At 27.6% G+C, this 20,367-nt stretch overlaps 3 long non-coding RNA genes across 7 annotated transcripts; all 3 read right to left on the bottom strand.

Annotated features, from left to right (window-relative positions):
• Positions 1–1,270: 1,270 nt before the first annotated feature.
• On the bottom strand, positions 1,271–2,200 carry LOC136998806 (uncharacterized). The gene is made up of 2 exons (XR_010889344.1): positions 2,060–2,200; positions 1,271–1,905 (listed from the first exon to the last, which is right to left on the bottom strand). It is a non-coding gene; the product is annotated as an uncharacterized lncRNA (long non-coding RNA).
• Positions 2,201–5,574: 3,374 nt separating this feature from the next.
• LOC105671575 (uncharacterized) lies at positions 5,575–11,085 on the bottom strand. Of its 3 annotated transcripts, none has more exons than XR_001100624.2 (4): positions 10,747–11,085; positions 10,576–10,661; positions 6,324–10,412; positions 5,575–6,171 (listed from the first exon to the last, which is right to left on the bottom strand). It is a non-coding gene; the product is annotated as an uncharacterized lncRNA (long non-coding RNA). The 3 variants fall into 3 exon arrangements; XR_010889346.1 differs by having other exon boundaries at positions 6,324–7,582; positions 7,768–10,412; positions 10,576–11,085; XR_010889345.1 differs by having other exon boundaries at positions 10,576–11,084.
• A 1,866-nt stretch (positions 11,086–12,951) lies between these two features.
• On the bottom strand, positions 12,952–20,157 carry LOC105671574 (uncharacterized). Of its 3 annotated transcripts, none has more exons than XR_010889348.1 (4): positions 18,357–20,157; positions 17,002–18,204; positions 16,679–16,832; positions 12,952–16,013 (listed from the first exon to the last, which is right to left on the bottom strand). It is a non-coding gene; the product is annotated as an uncharacterized lncRNA (long non-coding RNA). The 3 variants fall into 3 exon arrangements; XR_010889349.1 differs by having other exon boundaries at positions 16,672–16,832; XR_010889347.1 differs by having other exon boundaries at positions 16,626–16,832.
• Between the last annotated feature and the right edge of the window lie 210 nt (positions 20,158–20,367).

Genomic DNA, 20,367 nt, shown 5'->3' on the forward strand with positions numbered 1-20,367 from the left:
AAATTTCATATAAAATAAATAATGCATCCTAGAGTTAAGCAAAAAATTCATTCTTTTATTCAGAATCTGCTACACAGCGACTTTATAACGTAGTGAAGCGTGTAATGTCTTCTATGAAGGTACTGTATATTTTTTGTGGCGTAACTATTTTTCCTTACTAAACATGAAGCTTCGTGTGTGCGACGGCCATATTACAGTCCATCGTAGTTTGCTCCGTAGTGAAAATCAAAAATATACCATTAAAAAGGGGCCTTTGTCCGTATTAAATTTTAAATAGAAGAAATTTCGAGAAGTGTCTGTCTTCGCGAATATAAAACTTCACGATCGGCATTGCTCTTTTCGCTTTGCTCTCGCAGTTAACACTGGTGCATCTGTGATCATTGTATATTTCAGCGATGTTCTGATCACAAACGTTTCGCATCTCGACTCGGCAGTCATTCGCTCCATGCATCTTGCAAAATGTTCACCGCCGTGTACATCATCTTTGACTACCTTTTTGCCCGATCGTCTACGCGCTGCGATACGAAAGATGCTCATACCATTCATCACACGCGATTGTGCCAGTGTGGTCGCTGCAATTCGTTGCAAACAATGCGCAAGTGTGTTTTGTTTGGCAACATTCCCGAAAATATTTGAAAATTTTTTGATCTATTGAATAATATCGAGAAAAATGATGGAAATTTTATTTAATAACTTTATCGGGAAAAAATATGAAAAACCGGTCTATATTTCTCTACAGCATTTTTCAAATAGCTTTTTTAATAAATTATTGAAACAAGTTGGTCGATGCTTTAGAGTCGCCTGCGAAATACCCATAACAAATATACAAATTATAATTTCTTATTAAAAAAAATTTTTTTTCAAAATAATTATAATGCTATCTTTATGCCTTCTTCAATCAAATTTATAATTGCATCGCGATATACAACTTGTTTCTTATTGAATCTTATTGTAAATTAAAAATCATTCGGTATCATCAACTTTATTGTTCATAACTCTACATTATTCTTAGTGTGTTTAACATTTTTATTAGCTTAAGTGAAAATAAATGATAACAAGAATATGTTGTTATAATTTCTGTATTTTGCACATTTTCTGGTTAGCAAAAATTGGATAAGCTTTTGATTATCGAATATATGTAATATTATTTTATGTTATTACGATTAAATCAAAAGATGTAAAAAGATGCAAAACAAATTCATCAAAAAAATATTGCAATGAATAACATTTTTAAATCCTTTTATAAATTATATGAAAAAACCATATCATATTTGCTTCCAAATGCTATTTTATTAATAACAAATTAATTTCTATCATGATTAATCTTGAGGACATGAGTGTGTTTGGTTATATTATATAACACAATTCTCGAACAAATACAACTGGAAGATTTAAGAATTGACTTATTTTACTAACAATTAATGTACTACGTTTCGGCGATCTCCACAGAAGTTATAATAAATTTGAGTATAAAATATGAAAAATGCATGATCAACGATTTTTATAAGAAAATAAAATAGAAATTAAATATTTATAAATGCACTTAAATAAATCGCCGATAATTTTATGGTTACATAAAAGTCGATAATTAATTCATATATAAAATCGTCTTTATAAACTTATAAACATAGTTTATAAATTAAAAACATAGTACACTTAAATAAAATTTGTAAGCGTAAATAATAAGTTCCAATACTTGTTATTTATGTGACACATAACTTTATGAACATATTTATAACTTATAAAAGTAAAACGAATTATACGTCAAAAGATATGCCACTTTTCTCGTGTACTTCAAATCATTTGAATCGTCAAAATTAAAATTGCCGTTGTCGTTGGTTGTGATGCTACTTGAACTTCCTTATCATCATTCCATCTTTATATCATTGTCAAACTCTGGATAACCTATGTAAATTTAATTTTAATATTTATTAAAAACAAATTTTCTGGTTATTGCTATTCTCATTAAATTTTTACTAAATTAAATATGATTTGAAAAAGTAAGAGATTAATTATACACATAAATATTAATAATAATATCAAGAAAACATATTATCACCTGTTTTCTTCAGTTTGGTTGGCTTCCTGATGGTCCAGCTGTGTCATGCGTTCTCTGTGTACTTGGCAGCCTGTTCGGATGTGTAGCTGCAATGTGATGATCAAAATACCATAACGAAACGTCAAGAGATATTTTCCTGTGACAAAAACATTCCACTTCAAAATCACCAACTTTTTTACAGTATTTCCATATCCAGTCGCAGTCGATAAAGTAATCCGGTTTCTCAGAAAAATGCAGATTCAAGTGAGTTTTCAAATTATTTATATCAAGCGATGAAATAATAACAATTCAAAGGCAACATTGTACGGTAGTTGAGCTAATAAAGTTGAAAAACTTGAACGGCCATTGTTTCCCGTTTGTTTCTTCGTAATTATATTCATGAATATGCTCTCTTTTTACGTGTTCAATAAAGTTTGTTGTATTGATATAACAATATTGAAAATCGCAATGTTGGCATTGTACTTGAAAATTTCGCAAATTTCTGTAATTTTGCCACAGTTTTTGCGTGTCTTTTCTTGAAATAATCGATTGCAATTGTTCCGGATGACTTTTAATTGTATGATTATAGATTTTATTACTAATATCAATGGTTAAGTTTTTGCAACAAATAGTACACTTTAACTTTCTAGTGTCAGTACTTTGTATAACATATTTTATTATCCATTTATCTGTAAAATTACGCATTTCTGTCGCAGAATGCTTGTCTGAAAGATGTCGCGTTGTAGAAATTTTATTGGCCGGAAAGAAATCACCACACAAGAAACATTCTGAGAATAGTATGCTTTTATCGGAAATATATTCGTGCGAATACTTAAAACACATCCATGGGCATTTTTCAATTTTGTGATCCTTTTCCCATTTACATATTTCTTCATGTTCTTGTTTTACATGCGTATAAAGTTGTAAAAAACTATGATTAGGAAATAGATGGGTATTATGGAATTTGCATTTTACTTGAAAATACGTCACTTTGGTATAATATTCCCACATGTTTTCTTTAATTTCCATAATTTTTAAATTCCGAACGTTTTCTAACGAAAGAGCTATGTCGCGTGTTTCTTGTGCATTTTTTAATTCTTTTAAATGTTTATGTACTAGATGTTTCCTTAAATTGGATGACGACAAAATAGATTCACCGTAGATACACACGGTACATTTAATTTTAAAATCATTAACTTTCGCAAAATATTTCCATGTCCAATTGTAAACTACGTAACTCTCCACTTTATTAGAATGCTTTTGTTTTAAATGATTAGCTAAAAATTGAAAATTAGATCGGAAATTTTCACAACAGAAAAGACATTGTGAGGTGAAAGTATCGTTGTACTTGAAACATATCTATGGCCATTCTTGTCGTCTTTTATATTTTTCGTATTCTATTATATAAGGATGCTTTTCTATATGTTCACTGAAATTTATATTGGTGTAAACATGTTCTTTCCTGCAAAATCTGCATTTTGCTTGGTAATCCGACACTTTTTCGTAATACTGCCACACGTTTTCTCTTGTTACACTAATTTCTGACATTGTGTCCGTTTCTCCTTGCAGGACGCAGTCAATTGAATACGGTACCAGAAAACGAAGAAATACGTATGGTTTACCAATTGAATGTAAATATTGATACGTCAGTCGAAATTATGAAGTCCAAGTCATGAAGCGGCGCTGTAACATCATCCCCAATTGGTATAGCAGTTACTATTCCGCGAAAAAGATGTTACAACATATTATTTACACGAATAATTTTTTAAGAAATAATACAAAACTAATTATTTACATCTCAAATAAAACTAATTTGAGATAATAACTATATCAAAGAAATACGCATAATTTACTGAACTTATTGATACTGTTATAAATTACAATTAATACATTAATTGGGAGAACATAAGAGTATGCATATGTAGTTCTCTACTCTGTAATGTATATGTATGTGTGCAAAAAGTTAAAAGTTTATTGATGCGTGTTTTATTGATTGTATTCCTTTATTTCGCTTATTAAGAATTTTAAAATAATTAAAAATAATTAATTAATAAATAATTAAAAAAATTATATTTGATGAATATTGTAAATTAAAATCCACTAATTAAAAACGCAATAGGCTTGTAACCTAATTATTTGTCAACTTATTAATCTGTGACGTTATATTATATTGGATTCTAATGAATAATTTGGAATTTTTTAATAAATTGTTTTTTTTTTTTCTTACGTAATTATCTAGATGAAAAGTAACGATATGAGTACAATTGATTATAACTTTGACAAATTAATTTACAAATAAATATTTAATTTTGTGTTAGTTTAAATGTGTTTTGCCAGTCGTATAAAGTAGACAAATTTATTTGAAAAATGCACCATTATTTATTACACAACCTAATAGTATTTCCATATTAGAGTTGCAAGTATAATAATATTTATAAAACACAAGTATATCAAATTATAATGTAATTTTTTCTTCAAAAAAGATTACTGTAGTGAATTAGACAATTTCATATCAGATTATACTTTAGAGATCGAGATTATAACTTAACAATTAAAATTTGATCAGTTAAATAATCCTAGTTTTACTGTTAGTTTACTTTGACCTGAAAATTCGAATTTTAATCAATCTGCAATCTTCCATTTTCAAAAAATTATCTGGTTTAAGAATTTTTTTGAAAACAAATTTTGAATGGAAGTTCCAGGAAAAATAAGGATCGCGAAAATATTAATTCTTTTATAATCTAACTTTTTAGCAATTGCGTTAATAAACGCAATATATTGAAGTAAATATCAGTTTAGGGTATTATCATACATATAATACAAAAAGGAGAGAAAACGCATGCACTGGCTTTGCTTGTCAAGCAGTACTAGTCACATTACCAGGGTTAGTTTCTCGCAAGTTGCACCTTAGATACAAGTATAGTTTAAAAATGTCCGTACATTAATTTGTAATCTCTAACCCATTGAAAATGTTAAAATTAAAATGCAGCACATGATAATTTATACTTATTATACAAGATGTCTGGATATTACTATAAAAAAGTAAAATAGAAAATTTATATTAGAAATAATGATAGTGCTATTTCTATATCTTCTTCAATCAAAGTTATAATTGCATCGCGATATATAACTTGTTTCTTATTGCACCTTATTGTAAATTAAAAATAATTTGATTTCATCAACTTTATTGTTCATAATTCTACATTATGCTAAGTGTGTTTAATTCTTTAATAAGTTTAATTAAAGATGAATGAAAGAAAGAACATGTTGTAAAATTTTTTGTATTTGCACATTTTTTAGCAAAAATTGGATAAGTTTTTAATTATCAAATATATTAAATATTATTTTCTGTTATTATGAATTAATGAATTATTTAATATTATTTTCTGTTATTATGAAAAAATGCAAAAGAAATTTATTAAAAAATTATTACATTAAATAATAATTTGGAATTTAAAACGAAATTAAATAAAGAAACTATATCATATTTGTTTCCAAACGCCATCTTATTAATAAGGAACTAATTTCTACCATGATTAATCTTGAAGACATGCGTGTCGTTTTATTATATTATATATCACAATTTTCGAAAAAATACAATTGAAAGAATTAAAAATTGAGATATTTTACTGACAATTATTATATTACTTTGCGGCGATCTTTACAGAAGTTATTAAAATAAATTTGAGAATAAAATATGAAAAATGCATGAACAACGATTTTTATAAGAAAATAAAATAGAAATTAAATATTTATAAATGCACTTAAATAAATTGCCGATAATTTTATGGTTACATAAAAGTCGATAATTAATTCATAAAATCGTCTTACTTTATAAACTTATAAACATAGTTTATAAATTATAAACATAGTACACTTAAATAAAATTTGTAAGCGTAAATAATAAATTCCAATACTTGTTATTTATGTGACACATAAATTTATAAACATATTAATAACTTATAAACGTAAAACGAATTATACGTCAGGAATAATTATACGTAAAAATGCATGCCACTTCTCTCGTGTACTTCAAATTATTTGAAACGTCAAAATTTAAATTGTCGTTATCGTTGGTTGTGATGCTACTTGAACGTCGTTATCATCATTCCATTGTCAAACTCTGAATAAACCTATGCAAATATTTTAATATTTATTAAAAACAAATTTTATGATTATTGCTTTTCTCATTACATATTTATTAAATAAAATGCGATTCAAAAAAAATAAAAAATTACATATACATGAAAATGATAACAATAATATCAAGGAAACATATTGTTACCTGTTTTCTTCAGTTTGGTTGGCTTCCTGATGGTTCAGCTATGTCATGCGTTCTCTGTGTACTTGGCAGCCTGTTCGGATGTGTAGCTGCAATGTGATAATCAAAATACCATAACGAAACGTCAAGAGATATTTTCCTCTGACAAAAACATTCCACTTCAAAATCACCAACTTTTTTACAGTATTTCCATATCCAGTCGCAGTCGATAAAGTAATCCGGTTTCTCAGAAAAATGCAGATTCAAGTGAGTTTCCAATTTATTTATATCAAAAGATGAAATAATAACAATACAAAGGCAACATTGTACGGTAGTTGAGCTAATAAAGTTGAAAAACTTGAACGGCCATTGTTTCCCGTTTGTTTCTTCGTAATTATATTCATGAATATGCTCTCTTTTTACGTGATCAATAAAGTTTGTTGTATTAATATAACAATATTGAAAATCGCAATGTTGGCATTGTACTTGAAAATTTCGCAAATTTTTGTAATTTTGCCACAGTTTTTGCGTGTCTTTTCTTGAAATAATCGATTGCAATTGTTCCGGATGACATTTAATTGTATGACAATATATTTCACTAATAATATCAATGGTTAAGTATTTGCAACAAATAGTACATTTTAACTTTCTAGTGTCAGCACTTTGTATAACATATTTTATTATCCAATTATCTGTAAAATTGTGCATTTTTGTCGCAGAATGCTTGTCTGAGAGATGTGTCGTTGTAGAAATTTTATCGGCCGGAAAGAATTCACCACAGAACAAACATTCTGAGAATAGTATGCTTTTATCGGAAATATATTCGTACGAATACCTAAAATACATCCATGGCCATTTTTCAATTATGTGATCCTCTTCCCATTTACAGATTACTTCATGTTCTTGTTTTACATGCGTATAAAATTGAAAAAAACTATTACTAGGAAATAGATGGGTATTTTGGAATTTGCATTTTACTTGAAAATACGTCACTTTGGTATAATATTCCCACATGTTTTCTTTAATTTCCATAATTTTTAAATTTCGAACGGTTTCCAACGAAAGAGCTATGTCGCGTGCTTCTTGTGCATTTTTTAATTCTTCCAAATGGTAACGTACTAAATGTCTCCTTATACTGCTTGACAGAGAAATAAATGATTCACCGTAGATACACACGGTACATTCAATTTTAAAATCATTAACTTTCGCAAAATATTTCCATCTCCAATCGTAAATTATGTAACTCTCCACTTCATTAGAATGCTTTTGTTTTAAATGATTAGCTAAAAATTGAAAATCAGATCGGATATTCTCACAACAGAAAACACATTGTGAGGTGGAAATATCGTTGTACTTGAAACATATCCATGGCCATTCTTGTCGTCCTTTATATTTTTCGTATTCTATTATACGAGGATGCTTTTCTATATGTTTACTAAAATTTATATTGATGTAAATCACTTCATACCTGCAAAATCTGCATTTTGCTTGGTAACCCGACACTTTTTCGTAATACTGCCACACGTTTTTTTTTGTTAAACTAACTTCTGACATTGTGTCCGTTTCTTCTTGCAGGACGCAGTCAACTGAATACGGTACAAGAGGACGAAGAAATACGTATGGTTTTCCAATTGAATGTAAATATTGATACGTCAGTTGAAATTATGAAGTCCAAGTCATGAAGCGGCGCTGTAACATTATCCCCAGTTGGTATAGCAGTTACTATTCCGCGAAAAAGATGTTACAACATATTATTTACACGAATAATTTTTTAAGAAATAATACAAAATTAATTATTTACATCTCAAATAAAACTAATTTGAGATAATAATATTAAAGAAATACGCATAATTTACTGAACTTATTGATACTGTTATAAATTACAATTAATACATTAATTGGGAGAACATAAGAGTATGCATATGTAGTTCTCTACTCTGTAATGTATATGTATGTGTGTAAAAAGTTAAAAGTTTATTGATGCGTGTTTTATTGATTGTATTCTTTTTTTTCGCTTATTAAAAATTTTAAACTAATTACAAATAATTAATTAATAAATAATTAAAAAAATTATATTTGATAAATATTGTAAATTAAAATCCACTAATTAAAAACGTAATAGGCTTGTAACCTAATTATTTGTCAACTTATTAATCTGTGACGTTATATTATATTGGATTCTAATGAATAATTTGGAATTTTTTAATAAATTGTTTTTTTTTTTTTTTTTTTTTACGTAATTATCTAGATGAAAGGTAATGATATGAGTACAATTGATTATAACTTTGACAAATTAATTGACAAATAAATATTTAATTTTGTGTTAGTTTAAATGTGTTTTGCCAGTCGTATAAAGTACACAAATTTATTTGAAAAATGCACCATTATTTATTACACAACCTAATAGTATTTCCATATTAGATTTGCAAGTATAATAATATTTATAAAACACAAGTATATCAAATTATAATGTAACTTTTTCTTCAAAAAAGATTACTGTATTGAATTAGACAATTTCATATCAGATTATACTTCAGAGATTGAGATTATAAATTAACAATTAAAATTTGATCAGTTAAATAATCCTAGTTTTACTGTTAGTTAACTTTGACCTGAAAATTCAAATTTTAATCAATCTGCAATTTTCCATTTCCAAAAAATTGTCTGGCTTAAGAATTTTTTTGAAAACAAATTTTGAATGGAAGTTCCAGAAAAAATAAGGATTGCGAAAATATTGATTCTTATGTAATCTAACTTTTCAGCAATTGCGTTAGTAAATGCAATATATTGAAGTAAATATAAATTTACGGTATTATCATACATATAATACAAAAAGGAGAAAAAACGCATGCAATGGCTTTGCTTGTCAAGCAGTACCAGTCACATTACCAGGGTAAGTTTCTCGCAAGTTGCACCTTAGATACAAGTATAGTTTAAAAATGTCCGTACATTAATTTGTAATCTCTAACCCATTGAAAATGTTAAAATTAAAATGCAGCACATGATAATTCATACTTATTATACAAGATGTTTGGATATTACTATAAAAAAAAAAATAGAAAATTTATATTTGAAATAATGATAGTGCCATCTTTATATCTTCTTCAATCAAAGTTATAATTGCATCGCGATATATAACTTGTTTCTTATTGCACCTTATTGTAAATTAAAAATTATTTGATTTCATTAACCTTATTGTTCATAATTCTACATTATGTTAAGTGTGTTTAATTCTTAAATAAGCTTAATTAAAGATGAATGAAAGAAAGAACATGTTGTTATAATTTTTGTATTTTGCACATTTTTTAGCAAAAATTGGATAAGTTTTTAATTATCAAATATATTTTATATTATTTTCTGTTATTATGATTAGAACAAAAAGGATATTAGATCAGAAGGATGAAAAAAATGCAGAAGAAATTCAATTAAAAAATATTACATTAAATAATAATTTGGAGTTTAAAAAGAAATTTAATAAAGAAATTATGTCATATTTGTTTCCAAACGCCATCTTATTAATAAGGAACTAATTTCTACCATGATTATTCTTGAAGACATGCGTGTCGTTTAGTTATATTATATATCACAATTTTCGAAGGAGTACAACTGGAAGAATTAAAAATTGAGATATTTTACTGACAATTATTATATTACTTTGCGGCGATCTTTACAGAAGTTATTATAATAAATTTAAGTATAAAATATGAAAAATGCATGATCGACGATTTTTATAAAAAAATGAAATAGGAATAAAATATTTTTAAATGCACTTAAATAAATCGCCGATAGTTTAATGATTACAGAAAAATCGATAATTAATTTATAAAATCATTTTACTTTTTAAACTTATAAACGTAGTTTATAAATTGAAAACATAGTACACTTAAATAAAATTTTGGAAGCGTATATAATAAGTTCCATTACTTGTTATTTATGTGACACATAACTTTATGAACATATTTATAACTTATAAAAGTAAAACGAATTATACGTCAAAAGATATGCCACTTTTCTCGTGTACTTCAAATCATTTGAATCGTCAAAATTAAAATTGCCGTTGTCGTTGGTTGTGATGCTAGTTGAACTTCCTTATCATCATTCCATTGTCAAATTCTGGATAACTTATGTAAATTTAATTTTAATATTTATTAAAAACAAATTTTTTGGTTATTGCTATTCTCATTAAATTTTTACTAAATTAAATACAATTTGAAAAAGTAAGAGATTAATTATACACATAAATATTAACAATAATATCAAGAAAACATATTGTCACCTGTTTTCTTCAGTTTGGTTGGCTTCCTGATGGTCTAGTTGTGTCATGCGTTCTATGTGTACTTTGCAGCTTGTTCGGATGTGTAGCTGCAATGTGATGATCAAAATACCATAAGGAAATGTCAAGAGATATTTTTTTTTGACAAAAACATTCCACTTCAAAATCACCAACTTTTGTACAGTATTTTCATATCCAGCCGTAGTCGATAAAGTGATCCGGTTTCTCAGAAAAATTCCGATTCAAGTGATTTGTCAATTTATGTTTAGGTGCATAATTATCAGTACAAAAACAACATTTTAAGGTAGTTGAGTTAATATAGTTGAAAAACATGAACGGCCATTTTTTTCCGCTTGCTTCTTCGTAATTATTTATTTCAATATGCTGTTCTACGTATTCATTAAAGTTAGTTGTATTGATGTAATAAGATATAAAATCGCAATGTTGGCATTGTACTTGAAAATTTCGCGAATTTCTGTAATTTTGCCACAGTTGTTGCATGCATAGAGATATAAGACTAGAGGGAGCGAACGAGCTGAAAGAGCGATATAGCGATAGAAATAGAACGCTGCATAAGGGCCCCTCTGTCTTTGTTTATGTGCGCATGTGCAGATCATGGAATATATGCGTGCGGAGCGTGCGCATATGTAGTAGATCGTGGAAAATTGTGTATCTCTGCTTGTATTTGGTTTTGTATGTTATTTTCTAGATAATTACATAACTTTTACAATTAGCGCGAGACACTAGTGTCTCTTGATTGATTACTAAGATGACAAAAAAATGCTTCATATGCAAAATAGAAGCATCTCCTATTTCCAATCGTAGTTTTCACTTGTAAGTACATATTAATATTTCTTATTATTCTTATAGTAAACTGTTTGCTGTAATAAGTTTGTAATTTTGGGAATTTTTCTTTAAGGTTATCTTTTCAAACTGTTCAAGATGTTAGAACCTAAATGCGTTATAGACAATGAGCAGCGCAAAAGCGCATGCGCGTATAGACAAAGACAGAGGGGCCCTTATGCAGCGTTCTCTTTCTATCGCTATATCGCGGCCTCTTACGTGCTAGCATACGACTCGCTCCCTCTAGTCTTATATCTCTATGGTTGCATGTCTTTTTTTGAAATATTCGATTGCAATTTTTCCGAATGTTTTGCAATTATATGATCAGACACATAATTAAAAATGTTAATGGTCATATTTGTGCAACAATTAGTACACTTGATTTCAGTAGTGTCATCACTTTGTATGAAATATTTTTTTATCCACGGATAATCTATGAAATTACGTAGTTCTTTTTCAGAATGCTTTTTTTCGATATGTTCTGTTCTAGATTCAGTAGCAGTTAGAAATTCACCACACATGAGACATTCTGAGCATAGTATTTCTTTATTGGAAGTATAATCATTATAATACTTAAAATATATCCATCCCAGCAAACACCAAGTTACAGTTATATAATTGTTAGTTGTAATTTCCCACTCAATAATATAATTGTTATATAACACGTGTATTATATAACAGTTATATTGTTGAGTGGGAAATTACAACTAACAATTATATAACTGTAACTTGGTGTTTGCTGGGATGGTTTTTGATTTTTGTATTCCTCTTCCCATTCAAATATTTCTCCATGCATTTCTTGTACGTGCTTAGAAAGAATACTAACATAAATATAATTTTGTTTATAAACGCAGTATTGCGATTTGCATTTTGCTTGAAAAGACGACAGATTAGTATAATAATCCCACATGTTTTCTTTAACTTCTATAGTTTTTAAATTCCGAACGGTTTCTGACGAAAGAGCTATGTCGCGTGTTTTTCGTGCATTTTTTAATTCTTCCGAATGTTTAGTTACTATATATTTATTTAGTATGCTTCGGAGAAAAACAGATAATTTGTTGGAACACTCAATACATTTTATTTCAAAATCATCAATTCTCATACAATATTTCCATATCCAATTGTGAAGTACGTAATTCTGGACTTCGTAAAAATGCTTCTGTTTTAAATGTTTTGCTAAATATTGAAAATCAGATTGAAAATTCTTACAACAAAAAAGACATTGTAAGGTAGAAATATTGTTGTACTTGAAGCATATCCATGGCCAATCTTGTCGTTCTTTATATTTTTCGTATTCTATTATATGATCATGCTTAGCGATATATATATATATTATATATATATATATATATATGTCGACGGACTTGTGAATTATTGGTGTAAGAATATTTATTCCTGCAAAATCTGCATTTTGCTTGGTAATCCGACACTTTTTCGTAATACTGCCACACGTTTTCTTTCGTTACACTAATTTCTGACATTGTGTCCGTTTCTCCTTACAGAACGCAGAGAATTGAATACTGTACAAAAGGACGAAGAAATCTGTATAGTTTTTTATTTGAATGTAAATATTGATACGTCAGTCAAAACTATGAAGTCCAAGTCATAAAGAAACGCTGTAATATCATCCCCAGTTGGTATAGCAATTACTATCCCGCGAAAAAGATGTTACAATATATCATTTACGCGAATAGTTTTTTAAGAAATAATGCAAAACTAATTATTTACATTTCAAATAAAATTATTTTGAAATAATAACTATATTACAGAAATACGCATAATTTACCGAACTTATTGATACTGTTACATTATACATTATATGTATATACATAATATATTAATTGGAAGAACATAAATATGCATATGTAGTTCTCTACTTTGTGTAGTATATATATCTACTATTTGTAATGTATATTTGCGTGTAAAAAATAAAAAGTTTATTATTGGTGCGTGTCTTATTGATTTTATTCCTTTCTTTCTCGTTATCTAGAGTTTTGTAATAAAGAGCAAAGTAACATAAAGTCAAAAATTTTAATAATTGTAAATAATTATTTGTGAAGAAATTATATTCGATAAATATTATGAATTAAAAGCAACTAATAAAAAGCCCAATAAACTTGTAACCTAATTATTTGTCAACTTATTAATCTGTAACGCTATATTATATTGGATTGTAATGAGTAATTTTGAATTTTTTAATGAATAATGTCATTTTTCTTTATGTATTTATCTGAATAAAAGGTAATAATACGAATACAATTGATTATAGCTTTGATAAATTAATCGACAAATGAATATTTAATTTTTGTGTTAGTACAACTGCGTTTTGCCAGACATGTAGCCACATTTATTTGAAAAATGCAACATTATATATTACACAACCCAATATTATTCCTATCTCAGATTTGCAAGTAATGTATATAAAACGCAAGTATACGAAATTATAATTTAACTTTTTCTCCGAAAAGGATTACTGTATTGCATTAGATATTTTCACATTAGACTATATTTCAGAGACTGTAGTTATAAATTGAAAATTAAAATTTGATTAATTAAGAAATTTCTGTCTTATTGTTAGCTTGGCTTAAAAAATCGAATTTTGATCAATTTGCAATATTCTTCAGTTTCCAAAGAATTGTCTGACTTAAAAATTTTTTAAAAATAGAATTTCGAATGGAAGTTGCAGGAAAAATTAAGTTCTTATGTAATCTAATCTATCCTTTCAGCAATTGCATTAGTATATTGACGCAATTATTGAAGTCAGTTTACGGTATTATCACAAGATTAATACTATAACGAATGAAATAGCGCAATTGTCTTTGCTTGTCAAGCAGACATATTACCAGAGAAAGTTTCTCGCAAGTTACACGTTAAGTGCATATGTTGTTTAATAATGTTTATACATTAATCTTTTTTCTTGTATCACAAATATTTAAATACAGGTAGAATATATAAGTTTATATTGTATATTATTGTATAACAATAAAACATCAGAGAAAGAAACAAATTATTCGTTTTATACAAGATGTCCTAAAAGAAATCTAATAAAACCTGCAAAATGTCATAGAATTATTAATAGTATTACTTAAGCAAGTCCAAAGTTGTGTCAGGAATATCTCGTGCAATTTATATAATTTGTGAGATAAGCGTGTATTAACACGATTATATATATATGTACACGGATTATTTATAAACATATAATCACGTTAACGTATATATAGCTTTCCGCATAATGCAGTCACTAAACTTCTATTGCATATCTCCTAACATCTGTCTCATGATTTATCTCAAATGGTTATTAAAAATAATTTTGAACCAATAGATTATCAATTACAAAAATAAAACATTTGTTTATGTTCTAACATCTTTATAATGAGCACTTGTAATACCTAATAGTGGCGAATATAGTATTTGTGTCAGTTGTGATAGCGCTATATGCGGAGCATTAGCTATATCCAGTTGAACAATAATATTGATTTTATTGCCATTGATGGTAAATCATAAAATAGGAGAGACAATCTTTCAAATTTATCTTGTAAATCGCATATTTTATAACTTTGCACAATATTTTAAAAATAACATGCTTGGCAAAAATGTATAATTCAGAAATGTTGCTGATAACAATAAAATAATTCATATTAAAAAGTTAATGTACTGTAAACTTAGCAATAATAGGTATATCATATTACAATAATCTTTAGAAAAATTGATTCTTATAATTGCAACATATAACTGATTCTCTAATATTTTAATTCATTTGTAATTTTCTAATAGAGTTTATAAAATTTATAGAGATTCTCATCCAGCATAAAAATATAGCATATAACATATTGTATAGCATCTACATGTAAGACGAATAGAGATAATTAGATAACTTTCAGCTTTATCTTTTCATTCAATATATATTCTTTCAAATATAATGTTTTTCGTCAAATCACAAGCGAATTTATATCACGACTAGCCAAAAATCACATTGTTATTAAATTGATGCAAGGAGATTGTCGTATTTCCACTACTTCCTATTTTAAAATATATTTTTAATAAATAACAAAACTTACTTTTTTTATCGAGATAGAAAAAATATTAAAGTTTATAGTGACTATTGTAATTAATACAAATTAATTATAAAAATTGAGCAATACGTAATTTTTTTTAAATTTCTATTATTTGACAAAAACGACAAACTTTATGCACCATCCTAATAATTCTCAAAAAAACTATGTTACTCGCGAATCACGCCAATTTGACGAATTTTCTTAGTATTTATTATAACGTAATAGCGCTAATACGCGGAGCTGTATTAGCGAGCGACAGAGGATTCCCATGGGCTTCCAAATCGAATTCAGAAGTACAGAAAGAATTTCTCATTACTCTGTTTCATCTGTCTGCACTCTCGTTGGCAGCTACGTACGTATGCGCAACTTACGATTCGATACCACCATTAGTCTTAGATTTTTCGCAAGCCGCTTGCAGTGCTTTGTGATGTATAATGATTTCATTACTGATGTATGCTTCGCGACGTATCCTGTAGCTTAAGACTCATATCATGCATTAGGAATGCACCATCGTACGGGTATCATCACAAGTGTCAAAAAATTCTGTAAAATATGCAAATAAATTTATATTTAAAAATTATTGTGAGAATTGTATAAAACTTGATGTAAATAAAAATAAACTAAAGGAGATGTGAATTATACTCAATGTAAAATGTTGATTAATCTAAACATTTAAACGAAAACAAAAGAAACGTACATCAAATACGTCAATAAAAGTTAATCTAGCTGCTAGTAAATGCCAGAGCATGATGGTATAATCATACTTATGTGGCAAGTGGTAGGTCTCTGTAATCCGGATTACGAGAAGTCTCGACCGATTGGTTTGTTAATGGCTGAGGACCATTATTGAGATCACTAGTTTTGAATTTTGATTGAGAATAGTTCAAAAAATCATCCAGCGAATAATTATCAGAAATTTTTATATGATGAAATAGTTTTGGTAGAAAGTTTAAAGTAAAAACTATGCTGAATATCACAAAACGAAATCAAGAGTATCCTTAATACACAATTAACATAATAATATATAAATTTTCTTAAAATAGAATTATTTATGTAATATTTTTACAAATTAATATCTTTTCCATTTATAAACTTTAATAAAATTATAACCGACTAAATCTGCATTTTCATTGATTCTACAAGTATTAAACTTACATCAATAATGACAGATAATTTAGTAAAGGAATCGAGAATGCGGTACCATATACCAGTATGTTTCTGATCCGCTGTCCAAATGGTCGCCTGTACATGATCACCAACTTCTTTGCAACCAACCTCATCTCGAAAATGTTGTTCAATCAGACAAAGAATGGCGCCAATCGAAAAGTAGCCAGAAAGATCGTGACCATCCATATTGTAGCCCTATAAAAGACCAAATCCATATTGTAGTACTATAAAAGAATAAATTATAATTTTTAAACAAAATGTTTAGCCATATCTTATTATATGCTTGTAGAATATAATATGCTTTTTGTTTGGCTATTATTTTATATTAATGTGAAATGTAATATATTACTTTTTACAGTCTTACCCATTTTTAAGTATTTTGGAAAAAAACCTCTGAATTCACTGAACTAATTTGTAATCTCCAACCCATTGCAAATATTAAAATTTAAATGCAGCAAAATAATTCAAACTTTTTATACAAGATGTCCAGATATCATTATCAAAAAAAAGAAAAGAAGATTTATATAAGAAATAATGATAGTACTATCTTTATGTCTTCTTCAATCAAAGTTATAATTGCTTCCCAATGTACAATTTGTTCCTTATTGTGAATTAAAAATCATTCGGCCTCATCAATCTTATTGTTCATAATTCTACATTATTCTTAATGTGTTGAACTCTTTTATTACCTTAATTAAAAATGAATGATAAAAAGAACGTGTTGTTATAATTTCTGTATTTTGCACATTTTCTGGTTAGCAAAAATTGGATAAGCTTTTGATTATCGAATATATGTAATATTATTTTCTGTTATTACGATTAAATCAGAAGATGTAAAAAGATGCAAAACAAATTCATCAAAAAAATATTGCAATAAATAACATTTTTATAAATCCTTTTATAAATTATATGAAGAAACCATATCATATTTGCTTCCAAATGCTATTTTATTAATAAGAAAGTAATTTCTATCATGATTAATCTTGAGGACATGAGTGCTGTTTGGTTATATTATATAACACAATTCTCGAACAAATATAACTGGAAGATTTAAGAATTGACATATTTTACTAACAATTAATGTACTACGTTTCGGCGATCTCCACAGAAGTTATAATAAATTTGAGTATAAAATATGAAAAATGCAGGATCAACGATTTTTATAAGAAAATAAAATAAAAATTAAATATTTATAAATGCACTTAAATAAATCGCCGATAATTTTATGGTTACATAAAAGTCGATAATTAATTTATAAAATCGTCTTACTTTATAAACTTATAAACATAGTTTATAAATTAAAAACATAGCACACTTAAATAAAATTTGTAAGCGTAAATAATAAATTCCAATACTTGTTATTTATGTGACACATAAATTTATAAACATATTTATAACTTATAAACGTAAAATTATACGCCAGGAATAATTATACGTAAAAATGCATGCCACTTCTTTCGTGTACTTCAAATTATTTGAATCGTCAAAATTAAAATTGCCGTTATCGTTGGTTGTGATGCTACTTGAACGTCGTTATCATCATTCCATTGTCATACTCTGAATAAACCTATGCAAATATTTTAATATTTATTAAAAACAAATTTTATGGTTATTGCTCTTCTCATTACATATTTATTAAATAAAATGCGATTCAAAAAAAGTAAAAAATTAATTATACATAAAAATGATAACAATAATATGAAGAAAACATATTGTCACCTGTTTTATTCAGTTTGGTTGGCTTCCTGATGGTTTAGCTATGTCATGCGTTCTCTGTGTACTTGGCAGCCTGTTCGGATGTGTAGCTGCAATGTGATGATCAAAATACCATAACGAAACATCAAGAGATATTTTCCTTTGACAAAAACATTCCACTTCAAAATCACCAACTTTTTTACAGTATTTCCATATCCAGTCGCAGTCGATAAAGTAATTCGGTTTCTTAGAAAAATGCAGATTCAAGTGAGTTTCCAATTTATTTATATCAAAAGATAAAATAATAACAATACAAAGGCAACATTGTACGGTAGTTGAGCTAATAAAGTTGAAAAACTTGAACGGCCATTGTTTCCCGTTTGTTTCTTCGTAATTATATTCATCAATATGCTCTTTTTTTATGTGATCAATAAAGTTTGTTGTATTGATATAACAATATTGAAAATCGCAATGTTGGCATTGTATTTGAAAATTTCGCAAATTTTTGTAATTTTGCCACAGTTTTTGCGTGTCTTTTCTTGAAATAATCGATTGCAATTCTTCCGGATGACTTTTAATTGTATGATAATACATTTCACTACTAATATCAATGGTTAAGTTTTTGCAACAAATAGTACACTTGAACTTTCTAGTGTCAGCACTTTGTATAACATATTTTATTATCCAATTATCTGTAAAATTACGCATTCCTGTCGCAGAATGCTTGTCTGAGAGATGTGTCGTTGTAGAAATTTTATCGGCCGGAAAGAAATCACCACACAAGAAACATTCTGAGAATAGTATGCTTTTATCGGAAATATATTCGTACGAATACTTAAAACACATCCATGGCCATTTTTCAATTTTGTGATCCTCTTCCCATTTACAGATTTCTTCATGTTTTTGTTTTACATGCATATAAAATTGTAAATTATAATTAAAAAATAGATGGGTATTTTGGAATTTGCATTTTACTTGAAAATACGTCACTTTGGTATAATATTCCCACATGTTTTCTTTAATTTCCATACTTTTTAAATTCTGAACGGTTTCTAACGAAAGAGCTATGTCGCGTGTTTCTTGTGCAGTTTTTAATTCTTTTAAATGTTTCTGTACTAGATGTTTCCTTATATTGGATGACAAAATACATGATTCACTGTAGATACACACGGTACATTCAATTTTAAAATCATTAACTTTCGCAAAATATTTCCATGTCCAATCGTAAAGTACGTAACTCTCCACTTTATTAGAATGCTTTTGTTTTAAATGATTAGCTAAAAATTGAAAATTAGATCGGAAATTCTCACAACAGAAAAGACATTGTGAGGTGGAAGTATCGTTGTACTTGAAACATATCCATGGCCATTCTTGTCGTCCTTTATATTCTTCGTATTCTATTATACAAGGATGCTTTTTTATATGTTTACTGAAATTTATATAAGTGTAAGTATATTCATTCCTGCAGAATCTGCATTTTGCTTGGTAATCCGACACTTTTTCGTAATACTGCCACACGTTTTCTCTTGTTACACTAATTTCTGACATTGTGTCCGTTTCTCCTTGCAGGACGCAGTCAACTGAATACGGTACAAGAGGACGAAGAAATACGTATGGTTTTCCATTTGAATGTAAATATTGATACGTCAGTCGAAATTATGAAGTCCAAGTCATGAAGCAGCGCTGTAACATTATCCCCAGTTGGTATAGCAGTTACTATTCCGCGAAAAAGATGTTACAACATATTATTTACACAAATAATTTTTTAAGAAATAATACAAAACTAATTATTTACATCTCAAATAAAATTAATTTAAAATAATAACTATATACCCAGCAAACACCAAGTTACAGTTATATAATTGTTACAGTTGTAATTTCCCACTCAATAATATAATTGTTATATAACACGTGTATTATATAACAGTTATATTGTTGAGTGGGAAATTACAACTAACAATTATATAACTGTAACTTGGTGTTTGCTGGGTATTAAAGAAATACGCATAATTTACTGAACTTATTGATACTGTTA

Source organism: Linepithema humile, chromosome 3 (genome assembly GCF_040581485.1).
Source record: "Linepithema humile isolate Giens D197 chromosome 3, Lhum_UNIL_v1.0, whole genome shotgun sequence".
NCBI lineage: Eukaryota > Metazoa > Arthropoda > Insecta > Hymenoptera > Formicidae > Linepithema > Linepithema humile.